This window comes from Sciurus vulgaris, assembly GCF_902686455.1.
Source record: "Sciurus vulgaris genome assembly, chromosome: 17".
NCBI classification, from domain to species: domain Eukaryota; kingdom Metazoa; phylum Chordata; class Mammalia; order Rodentia; family Sciuridae; genus Sciurus; species Sciurus vulgaris.
In genome coordinates, this window is record NC_136478.1 from 15,028,434 (window position 1) to 15,046,488 (window position 18,055).

Here is an 18,055-nt window from a genome sequence, read left to right on the forward strand (position 1 = left end):
GGATAGGGATAAGAAATTTAAACTTTTTGAATCTTGACTTGCTTATTTTAGAAATATGTACCTTGTTGAGTTATCATAGGGAAATGAGATGAAGTATATAGTGGTTAGCTGTAAGACTATCACTAATGAATAAAACTAATACCATGGTCAAAATGTTAGTATCATCTCAGCCTCTCAGAGGTATTTGTGCTGCCACAGGGATCAATCCGCTCTACTGTCAGAGTTTCAGTGTCAACCACAGATCTGTTCCTAGGTTTTAGTTTGGTAGGTGGCCACTTTATGAAGGTGCTCAGGACCTTTGCACAGTCCTTAGACCTTGAGAATTAGAAACATGGGCCATATGTGTGGAAGTCAAAAGAACAATTCCAGAGATTGAGAGCAGTCATTAGGTGACACTCAGATCTTAAAACTCTAGTCCTTGGAGGTCATTATCATCACTGGATTTTGATGGATGACCCGGGATTGGTTTAGGATGGGATGTCCATAAACCACCCCCATTGAGGCTTTCCTTCTATTTGGTCAAAGGTAGCGTCATCCAGTATGTCTGTCAACGATCTTCATCACTGGACCATCAGCTGGGATGCTCCAAATCCATCTTCTGGCAACAGTGGCTTGGAGAAGGACCCCAGAGCAGAGAGAAGCATTTCTTTTACTCCAAGAGCAGTTTTCTAGGACTTTTCCTTAGCTGAAAACAGAGGAAGCTGCGGGTGGCTGGCACATCCGGGCACTCCCATTCCATGCGACAACACAGGACATGATAGAGTAGGAGCCATGTTTCTTTTGAATACTAATGATCCAAGGGATACGTATCATCTGAACTTCAGGACAAAGGTCCTGAAGTTAAGATTCATCAACAGTGTGGTCCCCAGCAGATTAGTGCCCAATTCTTATCATCCTCCATTTTGAAAATTTTGCATTTCATTTCTGCTTTGGGAATCCCACAAGTCCAGAGTAATATGGATTAACAATTCGCAAAAACAACAAATCATGTTCTTCTTGGGGGAAAAATCAGACATTGGACTTCCAACAAGGGGAGATGGGGAAGACTTCAGGGTGATACATTATCTTGACAAAGAAAAACCCACTCAGTGTTTTTGCTTCTCAAGTGGGAGAATTATTTAAAGGATATTTTCATAACTTTGAGATTCTACAATTAATTTCTATGAAACTCATGGCCAATTATCATCTTTTCAATGATTTTTTTTTCTCTATCCTTCCCCCCAAGAGTCTTGACAAATTTCTTTCTTTCAATTAACCAAAAAAAAAAAAAAAAAAAAAAAAAGGAAAAGTAAAAGAAATTGAACAGATATGTCTCATGGGGGCTGGCAGTACTTTCAAGATCTGGTAATAATTTATTCAGGTTCATTTATAGTAATAAAATACATCTTTACATACAAGTTGCACAGAAACACACAGCAGACGCTCATTCATCTTCCATGTGATGTGTGTGGTTCCTTGTTGGAACATACAGGAAACTTTCCTATATCAGAGATCACTGATGACAGCCCTATATTCTGTGTAAAGGTCATCTCCCAGCAGAAGAATAGCTCACCTAGTTAAAGGGATACCAATTTTTAAGCGCTCTGCCAAGCCGAAGACGGAGTGAGTGAGTGAGAGGAGGAGATGTCAGATTTCAAATGCAGGGCACGCTCATGGCGTGCTCAGATGCTGAGCTGGTAGGAGGGGGAAGAAACCTCTATTTAGAGATGATTGGAAAAAATCAGTACTACACGGCGCACTTGAGAAGGAATGGGGGAGGCTGTCCTTTCCTCTCTCCAGTTGTGACAAAATGGCCACCATGGAAACAGGAAGCAATGGCAGATGTCGACAGCGGGGCCTCTCCCGTGCCCGAAGAGGTGTGTGCATCCAGGCCTGCAGTGGGCTCCCTGGGCTAGGGGGCTTCACCCTGTCAGGGTGAAGAAACAGGATGCATTTTAAAGGAAGGGACGGTCTACAAGGAAAATGACCAGAGAAAAGCAAAAGTTAAGGGTTGAAAAGAAAAGGCACCAGGAAATTATGTGACCTGCCCCTTCCCCAAGACAGAATTTGCCATATTTTACCCACCTTAAACTATATAGCCATGCCAGCTTAAGAAACCCCAAATATCCTAGTATCTGCAAATGTCATCAGCTGCTTTTGAAATCGCCTCTTTAAAAATGGCCCTGTGACTACCACACTTAAGGGGACAGGGGACCAGAGGCACCTGCAGGGTTAACCCTAAGCACACCTGCTAGACAGGGAGAGGGGTCTCTTCCCTCCCTAGTCTCCTCACTCTCAGGTGGCTCCTGGGCTCCCTTCCTTGTGTAACTGAGGTCTTTCTTGCTGTTCTGGTTGTACTAGTCACCAAATCTGGCCTGACCTCCCTATCTGATAGCCTCTGTGACAACCAGCCTATCTGAGAAGCCAATCTGGGTAAGCGTGCTTTCCCTCCTTGAGGACCCAGTTACCTTTAGTTAGGCCTTTTTCCTCACAAGGCAGATGCCAAAAGCAAAGAGAGTGAAGCAGCAGGAATTTCAGACACTGTGTACAGCTCCCCCGGGGTACCTCTGGGGCTGGAGCCTTTACATACATCCCTGTGACAGAGAAATGGTCTGCACAGACCATGACCACCGCATCTTAGGGGTTTCATCTGTCTGTGTGCATGTGCGTGTTTGGTCTCCTTCTCTCCTCGCCACTCTCCAAACCACACTCTCACAGATGCACATCCCCGCACACAAAGATGCACGTAAATGTGCTGTACACAAGCCCGATACTTGCAGGTACACTCAGAGCAACGACGTGGACTTTTTATCCCCAGTCCCTTATGGGCTTCCCAGGATCCTCCAAAACAGGCCCTGGCAAACTACGGTTCATGAGCTGAAACAAGCTCACTACCTGTTTTATAAATAAAGTTTTATTGAACACAGGTCCGTTCATTTGTGTATTTTCTGTGGCTGTTTTTGTACTATAACAGGATGTATGATGACAGTCAGTTCATAAAGTCCAAAATCTTCACTCCCTGACCTTTTAAGAAAATGTTCGCTGAATTCTGCTATATTTCTGTGTCTGGAAAATATGTCTGTTTTAATTGCCAAAGGGCTCTCCCCTCTTTTTAAAAGTGATTTATAAAAATCCACTTCTTAAAACCACATAATTAGAAGGCATATTTTAAATGGTCGGTCCTACCTGTGGCTTACTATCTGATTCTCTTATGGAATACCTATGGATGTCCCATCTCGGTCTTGGCACTTCCAGTAAAGGGAACTCAGAGTTGCTCACTGGGAGGCCTGCTCAGCTCTGCTGGAAAGCTCTCTCTCTCTCTCTCTCTTTTTAATCTGGAGTCAAAAGTCTGATTTGCTATAATACCTTTCTCTGATTCTTAGGAGAAGAGAAAAAGTTTTCAGGAGAAGAGGACAGTCCTGTTTAGAAAATAATGGAGACAATTGGCATGTCTCACCAACGAGTCCTGCCTTTTCTAGATTAAAGAAATCCCTAGTCCCTCCACCTCTTTCCTGGGTGGTGTGGAGTCAGGCCCCCTGCCTCCTCTAGCTTATCTTGGTAGCCAGAGAACTGTGAGGACATTATCCCAACTCCCTGGACAGGGTACCTCAAGTGGACACTTGTTCCTGGTCACCACAGTTTTGATAGGTCACCAGAGATGTGCTAGGGGTGTTTGGTGGGGAGGTGTGTTGGGGGGGCTTCCAGAGGGTAGACAGTGGATGTTGGTCACTTTCTCTGAAGCAACTGTGCAGAACAGCACCACCATCCAATCCGCCCCAACCCCCTGCAGATGGTCAGATCAGGCCTCTGCACTGGTGGCTGGGGCCTAGCACGGATTCCCCAGGAAAGCTCCTTCTGGAGAATGGTATATCTTGAATTAGCCACTCAACAAATCATAAAACGGGATTGTCAGATTCATTATGGGAAAAGCTGTGCTGAAAATAATGCCTTAAGTATGTGTTATGGCTGCTGGGATACAACTGGTATTAGTGGCTTAAGGGGCTCAGGAAACTTCCAGGAGACCACAACAAAGGAACAGCCAGCATCCTGAGAACAATGGAGGATGGACCCTACCCCTTACATGGATGAAAGGAGACCTTTCTTATTTAAAAATTTGCTACACTAAACACCCTGTCTCTCCCTAGCACACCAAGGAGGAGGTTTTAAAAAAGTCATTAAAACAAACCCCCCCACCACCACCAAAGAGGGCTCAATGAGGTCTCATTCCATGGTAATGAGCTACAATTTAACACGATCATTATTTTTGGCATAAAGGCTCCAGAATAGTGTCACATGCCCAGAAGCTATTTTTTTTCTTTTCTTTTTTCTTTTTTTACCAGCTAATTCCAGAAATAAGAAGCTGCCATGAGAGACAGTGAATCAGGCCTTGTAGAAGTACTTTAGGAAGAAATGTTACCACTGACTGACCCAGACAGGGAGCAGAGTCCACATAAGGCCCCCAGCACCTGGAAGTGCCCTGGGCTTTTGCCACAGCACTGTCCCCCTGACCAGGACTGCTAAGGGTTTTGCAGTGACTGTCCAGAGATTGAGTAAGACCTTGGGGTCAGTGTTAGATGGACTCTGGACCTGAGGCCTTGCTGTCCCATTTGTGCCCAAACCATATGTCTTGGGGAAATTTTACTTAAGTTCCTCATGCCTTGGTTTGGCTCACCTGTGAAATGGAACCAATACTCGTACCTGCTACTAGTTAGGAACAAAATGAAACAGGATATAGGAAACAGGGACTCCAGCACGCCAAAGAGAAGAAAGAATCCCTGGGACAACGGGAGTGGACATCGGAGGAACAGATAGGCTCTAGGCTAAGATCACCAGGCCCCAATGGTAGTGGCTGGAAAGCTCCTGGACTTTCATGAGAAAATGCGATTGGGGGGAGAGCTAATCTATCTTAATATACTGAGAGCTGATATATACATATATAAAATAGGAGAGTTTATGAATATGTTCATAATTACTAAATAGACAACTAAGAAAAGCAAAAATAGAAATACTGAAACAACTGTGCCAAAAAGGAAAAGAAATGATAACACACTACAAGACTCGACTCGGCTAAATATTGACCTAAGATCACCATGGAGGACAGGAATTTCAAGTGGCTTTTTGAAGGGGGGTTTTAAAAAGAGAGCAAGGCCCTCATTTTCTATAACTGGAAGTCAACAGGTATAGCCTAGTATTGAAAATCCAGAAATAGCAATAAAAGCATGATATTCAGAGATATAGAGGTAAAGTCTGAGGAATCAGTTATAACAATTTTAAGAATTTATTTCTGGGGAGTAGGAAATGGGTGAGGGACTTTGGGGAGAGATTGTATATTTCTGTAATAAAGATGATACTACCACTTGAATAAAACTATGTGGATAAACAACTTTGATACAAGTAAATTAAAAAATTTAAAATTCACATTGATAATTGCTTTCACCACCAGTTTCTATTTTGGCTTTCTGTTGAAAGAATAGGCTGAAGATGATTCTGGAAGCATCTTTTTAACAGAAGGAGACACATAGCAAATGTGTGGAGAGTTGATAAACCCTGCGACTGGTGGCTTTGCATCTGTGAGGTTCATGCCACAGCATGAGCCAGGTGTCAGTCTGGGTGGTCTGTAACAAATTCCCATAAGGACCTCACTGCTATTTCCAGATTTATCTACATGGATGCATTCTCCAACACGTTTCAAACCATTGGCTCATGGATCCCACGTTTCACCAAATTTTGGTCTCTCACAGAGTCTCTGCATAACTATATCAAACTCCCAAGTTCATTGGGTTAATTGGTCACAAAAAGTGTATTGGAATACAGATAACTGGGAGCATAAAGGCTATTTGTGATAATTCGTATATATATATATTTTTAATAGCAGAAAAATTATATTTTGCTTTTAATGTCCTTTTCATGATCCTTTTGTATTTTTAAAAAATATATTTTATGGCATGGTTTTCTCCCCCTCCTCTAATTTAAACTCAACAGTTCCTTGATCAAATCAACAGGTCACTTGTCAATATATTCTTGTCCGTGAGCTCCTCCACCATCACTGATAGCATCTCATCATCCTGAAGCGGCAGTGCCTGGCCCTCGCTCTTTCTCTGTGCACACTTCACCTTCAGCAATCCCAATCACGCCAGTTCCTTTGAGATCAAAGCTATGACCGCAAATGGAAAGCGGAGATGAACATGAACCTCAAGGATTTGGGGCCATTCACAACTCTAAAGTCACCCGAGATGAAATCCAGTTTCTACTGGAAGTATGTATGCGTTCAATGTGATGTGAACCTCTCCTCGGATACGTTGTGCTGCTTTTCAGCTCTAATCACATTGAGTCAACTAGGGGAAAGGGGGACCCTGTCGAGAATACAGTGACCCCTACAGAAAAACACATTGTCGTGGAAGCCACCAGAACACCCAGTGAGTCAAAGAACTATGGTAAAAGAAAGTGCTAGTAAATGCTGAATTGTTAATTGAGAGCAAGACTTCTTTAGTAATTTTTCATCTTTGTCACCAACCCTACTGATGTCATATTTCATATTTTTGAAATGATGTGCTTTTTTTTGATACCAGGTATTAAACCCTGGGGTGCTTAACCATTAAGCAACATCCCCAGTGCATTTTATTTTATTTTATTTTGAGACAGGGTCTCAGTGAGTTGCTTAGGGCCTTGCTCAGTTGCTGGAGCTGGCCTCGGACTTGCAATTCTCCTGCCTCAGCCTCCCGTACTGCTGGAATTAAAGGCATGTACCACTGAACCTGTTAAAACAATGTTCTGCTTGAACAGAGATAGAAGGAAAGAGATGTACTTGTAATGGTACAGAAAACCCTGCTGACAGTATAAAAACTGGCATGGTAAATAGGTTTTATATTAATGGAGGCTTTCTAATGGTCTCAAAGGAAACCAGACTTTGTATCCTTTAGATAACATTTCCAGAGTACTTCTATGAGCCGATCGTTGACTCTAAGATCTCACTCACATTCTTATGTTAACTGCTTATTCACCCATTTGACAGATAAGTCAACCAAGGCCCAGAAAAATAAAGGAATTTTCCTTGGGTTTCTTTTTTCACTCTTTTGTTTTTTATTTATTTATTTTTTATTATTTTGATTCATTGTACACAAATGGGGTACAGCTTTCATTTCTCTGGTTGTACATGAAGTAGAGTCACACTGTTTGTGTAATCATACTTGTGCAGAGGATAATGATATTTGTCTCATTCTATTATCTTTGCTTCCCCTTGCACCCTCCCCACCCCTCATTTTCCTCTCTACAATTCATCCTTCCTCCATTCTTGCCTCCCCTTCCCCACCCCCCATTATGTATCATCATTCACTTATCAAAGACATCAAACCAAAGACCTTTGGTTTTTTGGAATTGGCTTATTTCACTAAGTATGATATTCTCCAACTCCATCCATTTACCTGCAAATGCCATAATTTTATTCTTCTTCATGACTGAATAATATTCCATTGTGTACATATACCACAGTTTCTTTTGTCTTGGGACTTAAAGCTAATGGTTGGTGGAGTCAGGACTCAAACCCAGAGCTGATCCCAAAGACCATGTTCTTCCTCACTAGGACATGGTCCTCAACCAGAAGTGACTTTATCCTACAGAGGGCACTTGGCGATGTCTGGAGACATTTTTGGTTGTCACGTCTGAGCATATGGGAGTTACTGACATGTGTCAGGTAGAGGCCAGGGATGCTGCTAAACCTCCTGCAATACACAGGACATCCCCCAAATGGAGAATCATCAGGCCCTAAACCCAAGAGGTACAAGGTAGAAAAACCTCACACTATGCTATACTTGTTTTTCTTTAATAAATTCTGAATTAATTGGCCATGCCTTATCCCTAGTGCCTAGAACAGTGCCTGGTGCATAGTAGGTGGTTAAAACTCTTATAATTATTACCCAATGGATTATTTTCCTAAAGTTATTGGAGCTCTTAGAGGGCTCCATAGAGGATACCCTAAGCTTTCATGAGCGATTATGTGACTAATACTAAATAAGGCCTGTGTACTTGAACTTCACTGCAGGTGCACCAAACATCAGCCTTGATGTCTAAAAATCTCTATAAACAGTACAAAAGTCCTACTGATAAACCTAGTTATCCACCTTAAGTGCAAAAATATAAGACAACTACCAATTTATTCCCCTACACATCGGTGGTCCCAGGGGACTTTGTTAACTATGCTCATCTGCACCTCGGGAAGAGTTATACTTTTAACAAGGTTTAGAAGAAAACAATGCTTACTAAAAAGTTCTTGGGGTTTTTCCTTTGTAATTCCATAACCATCTCCCTACTTGGAATAAATGGGACAGGGCCTTAGAGGAGCTCAGTCATTCTATTGAAGGTGGAAGGAAGCGGCTCAGGGCCTCAGTGGAAGACAGGCTGAGAGACACGAGCTCCCCTTTAGCTTCCCAGTGGTTGTCTTTCTCCAGTCCCGTGTGGGAATGGATGATGGGTGTGGGCTCATGGGAAGTCAAGCCTGCGGCCACTGAAGACAGATTCCTTTGTGGATGTTTTCCATGATGCGAGTGTGGTGTGCGGAATCAAAGACAAGGGGAAGGCTGTGTCTCACCTTCCTGAGACAAACTGCAAATTGATGGTTTTCAAAGAAGAACTGAAATGTTTACCGTTCAACTAGAAGATTCATTCATTCCTCTAACACACACCGAGGGTCTGGTACACCCTGGGTATGTGGATGAGCTGCAGTTTCCAGACTTATTGGTAGTTAGGGGTGGACACATGGAAGGAGTTCTTACCTATGGCAGGTGAGTGGAAAAGAAGCGAGCCACGTAGGTCTCTACGTAGACCTTGATTCTGAAGATGGTGGCAATGCCCAGTGAAGGAACCTGATCAGCAACCTAGCAAGCAAGAAATTGGCTCCTTTGCTCTTTTGTCTGCTCTACCATTGGTCTGCTTGGTGACAGACTACTTAGATGGTAAATAATTCACGGAAGTCTATGCTGTCATGGAGTTTTTGTTCTAGACAGACAATAAACACCAAAGGCAATCAGGGAGGTTCTCTCTGAGAAAGTGACAGTTATAATTCACAATGAGACCTGAATGGAATGGAGAGTCAATCAACAAAAAACCTGGGGTGGGGCGAGTCCAGCAATTGGAAAACTAAAGACAAAGGCAGAAATTAACTTGTGTGTCCAAAGAATAAAGTAAGCGTAACATGCTGCGGTACAGTGACTTAGCCAAGTGGGTACTGGGTGCTGCTAGGATGAGGCTGGGGAGTGGGAAGAAGGGAGGGATCTGGAGCCAGCTCTAGGTGTGCTACAAAGCCAGCAGTGTCTGAAACCTGGCACAGGTGTGTGTATGTGGAAGGAGGAGAGAGAAAGAACTGTTGACTTGCATGTGGAAGATGGCCTGGGCTATGGTATAGGAAGCAGATCTCGGGAGCCAATAACAGAGTCATAATACAAATCATATCTCAATAATAACCCTGAATGTTAATGGCCTGAACTCATCAAAAAAGACATAGACTGGCAGATTGGATTAAAAAGAAAGATCCAACCATTTGCTGCCTGCAAGAGACTCATCTCATAGAAAGAGATACCCATAGACTAAAGGTGAAAGGATGGGAAAAAACATACCATGCACATGGACACAGCAAAAAAGCCAGAGTATCCAACCTCATATTAGATAATGTGGACTTCAAGCCAAAGTTAGTCAGAGGGATAAAGAAGGACATTTCATACGGCTTAAGGGAAGCATAAATCAGGAAGACATAAAAATCATAAATATCTATGCCCCAAACAGTGGCTCATCCATATACGTCAAACAAATCCTTCTCAATTCCAGAAATCAAAGAGACCACAACACAATAATACTAGGCGATTTTAACACACCTCTCTCACCACTGGACAGATCCTCCAAACAAAAATTGAACAAAGAAACCATAGATCTCAATAACACAATCAATAATTTAGACTTAATGGACATTTATAGAAAATACCATCCAACAAAGAGCAAATACACTTTCTTCTCAGCAACACATGGATCCTTCTCTAAGAGAGAAGACATCCTTGCAGTGGTTCAGTGAGCAATGATGGTGACTTGGACCAGGATCATCAGTCACAGTGGGGATGGGAGAAAGGGCAGGATTCCGGATGTGTTAGGAGATTAAAACCAACAGGGCTGACTGATAGATTGGAAATGGAGGCGGATGGAGTTTTTAGTCTTGAGAGAATGGGCAATGGTGGTGTTTACTGAGTTGGGAAAGACTGGGGAAGAAGTATTCGGGGAGACACCAAAAGGCTTGTTGGACAAGTAGTAAAGTTAAGCTGCCTACTCCAGGCTGAGGGGACAGCCTGGGGTTCAGGGGACATCATTTGGGGATATCATATTTAGCAAATAGGATTTGAAGTCATAGGCCCCAGAAGTATCTTCCTAGGGAAAATAAATGGAGAGTGAAGTGAAGGGGGTCTTTGGGAAAAGTAGGGTTGATCCAGCAAAAATGGTGATCTTTCTCTTCCGACGTCTAAATAGCATTTCCAGGGCAGTCAGGAAGACTGACAGTCCGTAATTCCGACTGGCATCATGCAGCCCCTTTGGTGGGGTGCAGGTGCTGGCACTGGCCTGGGTTGGCCCACAAGAGCTGGCGTTACTTTTTCAGGAGTTGTATATTCGGGTCATTAAATACAGCTGTTGAGGGTGCCGCAATGGGGACATCTCTATCACAGCAATGCACATATCCTCCAAATCAGGGTCTTTAAAAAATTTGAGAGCCTGTTTGTCAGCAAGCCACAGATCCCTAACCATTTTGGGGATTCAGACTTGCAGGAGGAATCACGTGGGGTCCCCAGAACTGTCTGTGCACAACAACAGGACCTTATTCCTCTGGGAGCTGGCTGGCTGGGAGCATCATTTGCAGTATAGAGTGGCACCATCCCACCAGCTGGGAACTCCCACAACATGCAGCCTTGATCCAGCCCAGCTCCTTAATGGTCACCAGTCAGGGCAAGTGGCAGTGGGTCTTCAGCAGCCCTGGGAAAACAAGGGGGAGCCTGGGAACGGAGTCTATAGCTCTTTGTGGAATCGATTTTTAGATAGGCAGGAGACTATTGTTTCTCTTAACAATACACATGCACACACACACACACACATACACACACACACACATGCACACACACACCTCAAGGATTTAAAGACTAGTGCAGAAGTAGCAACACTCAACTGGATTCCTAGCCCAGGGCAGGAAGGCAGAGGACACTCCAGGATCAGGGATGCCTGTGCATCTTGCCCCATGCTTCAGAATACAGAGCACCCCACTGACCTCTGGAAAGGCAGCAAGTTTGGTCTTTATAACTCTTCTCTTTTTCTTCCTCAGTGTTGGCACTGTCTTCACCACACCCAGATCAGTGACTCTGAGATGCGTTTTCATGAAGGTGCAAATGGGTTGATTAGTTTATTCAGGAGTATCGACCTGCTGCGGGCACTGGAGCATGGAGCATGAGCAGTCTCCTGCACGCTCCAGTGGGCCGTGCTTACCGTGACCGTCTCCACCAGGAATTGAGTGCTGCTTTGCCTCCGAGCTGGGGGCTTGAGCCATGTGTCATCCTGGCCTCTCCCTAATGAGGATTTTCAGGACATGGAGCTGTCTGGACCTAACTGGGCCATCAGAAAGTGCATAGAGGGACATTGCAGGGACAGCAGTAGGCACATCCAGGGGGGCTGGCCTAGAGAGGGGACCAAATGGAAATATGACTGTGCACAGCAGGGCTGCAGGTGCACACACCCAGGCGCCCGACACATGCAAAACCCACCACAGCCTTTCCACGTGACGCTTTCTTTTAGACATGAATTCACATAATCAGGAAGTATTGTCTGTAAGGAATCATAAAAGTCATCAAATCCAAAGCTTTGTATTTTCAGATGAGGAAACCGAGGCACACAGAGGTGAAATGATTTGCTTCAGGCCACACAATTCATCAGAGCAGATCCGAGTTCTGCCTTCCTTTGCTGATGCAGTTCCCATCTGCAAGCTTCCCCATAAGGAAGCTCCCAACTCTCAGTTCTCAAATCGCAGCCTCAGTGAATGTGTGTTTGTGTGCATTCACACATGTGGGTGCATGTGTGTGCAGTGTGTGTGTGTGTGTATAGAGCTGTTGGCATATGACAGTAGTTGCGGGGATATTCTCTCCTTGCTTCATGTTTTCACATCTCCCACAAGACAGGAATTAAAAGGCAGGAAGAGCTGAGCAGTTCCCTCAGGCAAGTGGATCTGTGGAAAAGCAAAGATCCAGCAGCTTGGTCTCTGAGGGGTCAGTGGGACTTCCTTCTCTCAGAAGCATCCAGGGTTACATTTTCATCTTCAACCTGTTTCAGTCCTGCATAATCTATAATAATGTAATTCCAAATTCATTTCAGCAATTGCAAGATAGAATGAGACTCTCTCAGCTCCTCTTGAACATCTGATCTGCCAAACCTATAAGGAGTTTTAGTGGAAAGTTCACTAATAGGAAAAGCAGTTGCTCATGTCCTCAGGGAGGGGCCAAGTTCTTTTGAGTTGGTGGCTTGTGGTTATTTTTCGTTATTGTTCTTTAAAAAGGGATAAGACTGCAGAGTTGGAGGCTCACCTTTGCTCTTGTGTTTAATTGCTGCAAAGCCATTTATTACCTTGCTTTCTTCCCCAGAGGGGACATTATCCTTTATAGCAACCGGGGCCTCGCTAAGTTTGGCTCATCTAACTGCCCCCGAAATGAGCCCCATCACCTCTGGGTAATTCCAGGTCAGCTCCATCGCCACGTCTGTCTGGCTGCAGTTCAGGAAGGCCCTTTTGAAAGAAAGAAGGGATGGAACTGAGATTTTTTTTTTTCCTTCTTTGAATTTTGCATAAAACCCCCTCTCTGGCCACATAATGAGAAAACATCCATCATCCGTCTTTCCTGGGAATGTCGGAGGCCATCCCGAGTCGGCTCGTGGTCCTGTTCATCTGTATACAGGCAGGCAGGGCTTGTGAAATTGCTTTTCCCTCAGAAAAATACGTTCGTTTCCACTTTCCTCGGATGGCTCTCACAAATGAAAGTGCTTTGTCATTTTTAATGCCCGGTGCTCCCTTTTTCCTTCTGCCTCCAGCCACAATCCAGACGATAAAACCCACAGGTATTTGGTTTTATTTTTTTTAAATACCCTTAAAGCCCAGAGGACTGCTGGAATCTGCCAGCATCTCCCTGAAGGTTCTCCTGGTGTTTTACACAATGCAGAGATGGCTGCAAGGACCGTTTCTCTGTTCCCTGGGCCTTGTGCAACATTTGGGTAGACAGACACACAGACATAGAGAGACTATGGAGTAGGAGATCTCTTGCTTTAAATGGAAGGTGCAAATCCCTGCTGGACACCTCTGAGTGTCAAGGGAATTAACAGAGGTGGCTGTGCTTTGTCAATGGGAAAGTGCACTAAAGACTCAAAGTTATTATTATTATTTTTAAAATGTCTCCAGCCTACGATTTGTCATAGACACCTATCATTCTGCTTAGATAATTGGGTAATTGTTCCTCATGCCGGAGGGAACAAAAGTCTGCCTTTGAAATGTGTGTGCGCCTGTGCGGGGGCTGATGCACACAGAGCCCTGTTATAACAGGGCTTTGACTCCACGGAGATTTGCAGATGCCAAACGACTAACAATATCCTCCCCTGAAAAACTGCATCAAGCTTTTAACGGGCAAGTTATTTGGATAATCTGATTGCGCCATAAGAAAAGTGGTCCTTTCTAGAATATGCATACAGGGGCCAGAGTAGGATCCGAGGTGGCTTTACACTTTGGATTTGTAGCCCAGAAGTTCCTTCACAATAGAATCCCTGCAAAGTGTAATCAGTTCCCACCTATCTACCTTTACCCTAGAATGGGTTATTTTCAGTTCTTTGCAATCTTTATTGAAAGACATATTAATTTTAATTATTTCTGTCTTTTCATAATCATATCATCTCCTCATGCAGTAACAGAACCAAAATAACTTGATTATTTAAAGAGAACCCTTGTATCCGTAGGTAAACACAAACAACTGCATGATGATGGAGAATCTTGCTTCTAGGATTATCTGTGGGGAAGGACTATTTTTCTCTTGCTGGCATTACTGTACCATTCTCCATGGACTGATCCTTTTGAAAGTTACATAAAAGATGAATTAAAAAGAAGAAGAGAAAAAGTTGCTCAAATGTTGTAGCAATGTCAGAATGCTATAAAAAAGTTTCTGAACTCTTGTGTTTCAGTCTTTAACTTGTGGAGGGCTTCCAAATCTCCAACAAATAGCTTATAGGTCAGGAATGGCCCGCAGAGCACACTTTGAGTAGCGCTGACGTAGAGGCAACTGCCTTACTCTCTTGTGGTTATTCAATTTCCAACTATACAACTTTTCACCACTTAAACTTGCTAAGAGTTCGTAAATCTGACACTTCAATGGTTTTATTTAAGTAGGGAGGAGTTTTAACACAAAACCTCTAAACAAAGTAATCAAGGGCTAACTAAGATGGAGGGCAATTAATTCCAATATGACTCACAAAGGCATTGTCCAAGAATCACTCAGGAGCTTACCCCAAGGTATCACAGAGGGAGGGAAAGGCTCAGGGTTGGCTGAAGTAGGAAAAAAAAAAAACATGAAAGTGATTCTTTGCTTATATTCCACGAGATAGCAGATTAAAGGGATAAAGAGATAGCTAAAACCAGGCTGGGCCAAAGAATAGAAAATCAGCCCAGGCTGTGAGCAGAGAGGATACAACCCAAGCATATATGAGTGTGTGTGTGTGTGTGTGTGTGGGGGGGGGTTGTATAGTCCACCTGGTGGGCAGGCTGATTGGCGCTGAGTAAGGAAGGGTGGAAAAAGGTTGAGGGAGCATTTTCAGAAAAGGGGTCCAATTTATATCGGTTGCTGTAATTGGTGTGTTTGTGGAGAGCAGGAGGAAGGGGGCAGTGGGCACGTGATGGAGTGAAACACGAGGGCTGCAATTCCCCTGCCTGATGAGTTGGAGAGAAATTGTTAGTAACCAAGACGGTCCCGCAGGGGTTCATTAAGTGACTGGCCCTCCACGATATCCTGTCATTCCCAACCCGGATGCATCAACATTAGCCAGCTTTGCAGTGTGCAATTGTGTGTCTGCCGGGGTGCACGGAGGATCGGGAACGTCTGCTTGCTGGGTGTGTGTGTGTGTGTGTGTGTATTTGTGCCATTTCTTAGGGATACAGTTCAGTTTTCCATGGGAATTAGAATCATGAAGGCCACATGCAATTAAAAACAAAATGGCAAAAAGCAAAAGGTGCTTTCTTACTGGAAACACAAATTTGCTTTGACACTTAAAAAGTACCGTGGAGCTGAACAATAGGAAAACCAAGAAAGGATGTGAACTGGGCGGGCGGGAGGTAGCTGGAGAACTCAAAGGCAGGCAGTGTGAACACGGCCAAATGGGGACTTCTTAACCCGCCTCTCAAAGGGAGAGCCAGCAGCATTTGTCTCTAGACTGTGAGGCCTGTCAGCCCCTGGGAAGGGGAGCCCGGGACTCAGGCTAAAGGGGAGAGAGAGCAAGGTGGGGAGGGTGAACCAGCCACATGAGCAGATTGCCAAAATGTCTCAGCCTTGGTGGCATTTGAGTCACTGTTGCTTTGGCTTTGGATGTTTCCTTCCAGGAAAGGATGGAAGAAAAACTCTTGCAAGGAGTTTTAAGGTTAGGAGTCTCTTTGGGAATCTCACAAATCCAGAACTTAAAAAAGCATTAAAAAGAAAAAAAAAAGTTTCCTGCCCCACTGGGAACTGTAAGGATTCAGTCTGCTAAGTGCTGGGCCTGTCAAGGGCAGCCAAGAAGCCAGCTGCAAGGGCTGGGGAAAAACCTACACCATTGGAAGGGTCCCCAAACCCCTGCCCTCCAGCTGGAGGCTGGACCAGGCCAGCCCTTGGCCTCTGGGCAGAGGATCCCCCTTTGGCCATAGAGGAGGACTTGACTTCAACCTGCATCCTGTGGTTTGTAATGGTTTCCTAGCTAGCAATCCAAATGGAAGACCTGCAAGAAAGGCATCCATCCCTTCATCCCTCCCTGTTCTCTAAAAGGCACGTGTGCTGTATCTGCCATAAAGGAGATCTCTGAGGATCTCCTGGGATCACCCTTGGCTTGAGGTGCAGGCTGTGGGTCTGAATCCTCCATCATTAGCAAACTGTAAGTAGAGGGAGCCACAGAGAAACTACTATATCACCTTACAGAGGTACATCGCCCTACCAAGGTGTATCCCAGCTCATGAAGACAGGCAGAGCTTTCTGCAATGACTGCTGTTGACAAGACACCATCCACTGAGCACATGTCCTCTCACCTGAACCATCGTAACAGGCATGCAAGACTGTGAGGCAGGTGTCATTATTATCCCCGTTTTACCCAGGAGTCTAAGTCTTTGCATCCTGGAGGTCCCGCTGAGCCCTGGGTGCACAGCCACACTCTCAGTCACTCACTCTACTGCTCCTCCAAGTCCTGTTACATTTTCCAGGTCCTGTTACATTTGCCCAGGTGCAAGGCCGGCCCTAAGCACTTTACATACATTATCTAATTATCTCATTTGGTCCACAGAGCCACAAATCAAGGTGAGCTGCCTGCCCACCTCCTAGCACTTATAAGCTTGCTGTTCCCACGGAGTTGCATCATCCTCAGACCATGTGAAATGGTCCAGGGTGGCAGAGAAATCACTTCTGGGCATGAGTGTGGCCATTACCGATGGCTGTGATGGGCCCTGGGGCTGTTATTTTTCAAGTCTGATATGAGCATTCAGATAACTGGGGAGGGAACCTTTTAACCCTCGTCATTACCCACCATCCTCACTGTTCTCAGCATCGGTGGCCAATGCCAGACAGGAAATAAGGAGAGGCTTTCGGGTAATGTTCATTTTGCAACAAAGAGAAGGTAAATGGAAACTTCCGGAATGTTTTTTTTTTTGTAACATTCAGGAGCCAGAATTGAAATGAATGTCTATGTTTCCATTCAAATAGTCTTGTTTTTCCATTTCTACCCAAAGGATGATTCTCAGCTGTACTACTTTATATAGCTAAAAATCCTGCATGGTTTAAATAAAAAAAAAAAAAAAGACCAGGGTCTTCTTCAAACAGAACCCTGTTCTAATGAGGGGATTTTGGAGTTGTTTATGCAGCACGTTGCTTTATCTGTATAAAGCCAAGAATCTCTCCAGGTACTTTCAGTGGATTGATCTCATCAAGCCGCAGATTTATTAAAAAGAAATATAGATAGAGGGAAACAGGCCACTGTAATTATACATTAGTATTTTTTTAAAGAAATAAAAACTGACTCCAAGTTTTTTAGTCATTGAAATGGGCCCTGCACATCATGCATGTGATGTAATGACAGCTTTAGACGAGGGATGCTTTTGATGCATTATTAACCATAAAAAAAGACATTAAATACCAGGCTTGAATGCCATGGGGATGCATATTTCACTAGGAATTATTTTTCAATGTATGCTTAAAGTTTATTTTGGTAAACAGATGACTGCAGGCTGTCAGAGCTGCCGTAAGATTTATGTTCATTTGGAATCTTCTTCGAAGGAGAGGAAATGTCTGGGACCTGCGGAACACCCACAGCAAAATGTAAATCTCTTCTTGGCTCCAGGGAAGGTTGGAGAATGAGTGCCACATGAACAATTCCCCCTAGGAATGTCATTTCCAAGAGGCATCCGGAGGAGATGCCCTTGGAGGCACACACCATGAGGAGGGATGAGGGGACACACATTCTACCGTCTCGGGGAGGAGCTGGCAGAGCAGAAACATCTGGACTGCGAAGCTGGCCTCAGGATGCCCCGTCAGAGGCCTTGTTGAACATTAGCTGCAAGGTGTGCCCGGGATGAACCCCTCCGCCTCAGAGTCTGCCCCATTTCTTACACAACTGGTGTGTCTCAGAGATTCTGGTTTTGGATATGGAACTTACTGACCAGGTGGGTGCTCTGGTCCTTGGTAAATGATGGAGTCATCACTGTCTCCATGTATAAAGCCCTTCCTTGGGTCTCTGCAGCTGTCACAGAGTTGCAGTCGAGGAAGGATCAACTGATACCTTGCCGGATCCAAGACAATTTTAGATG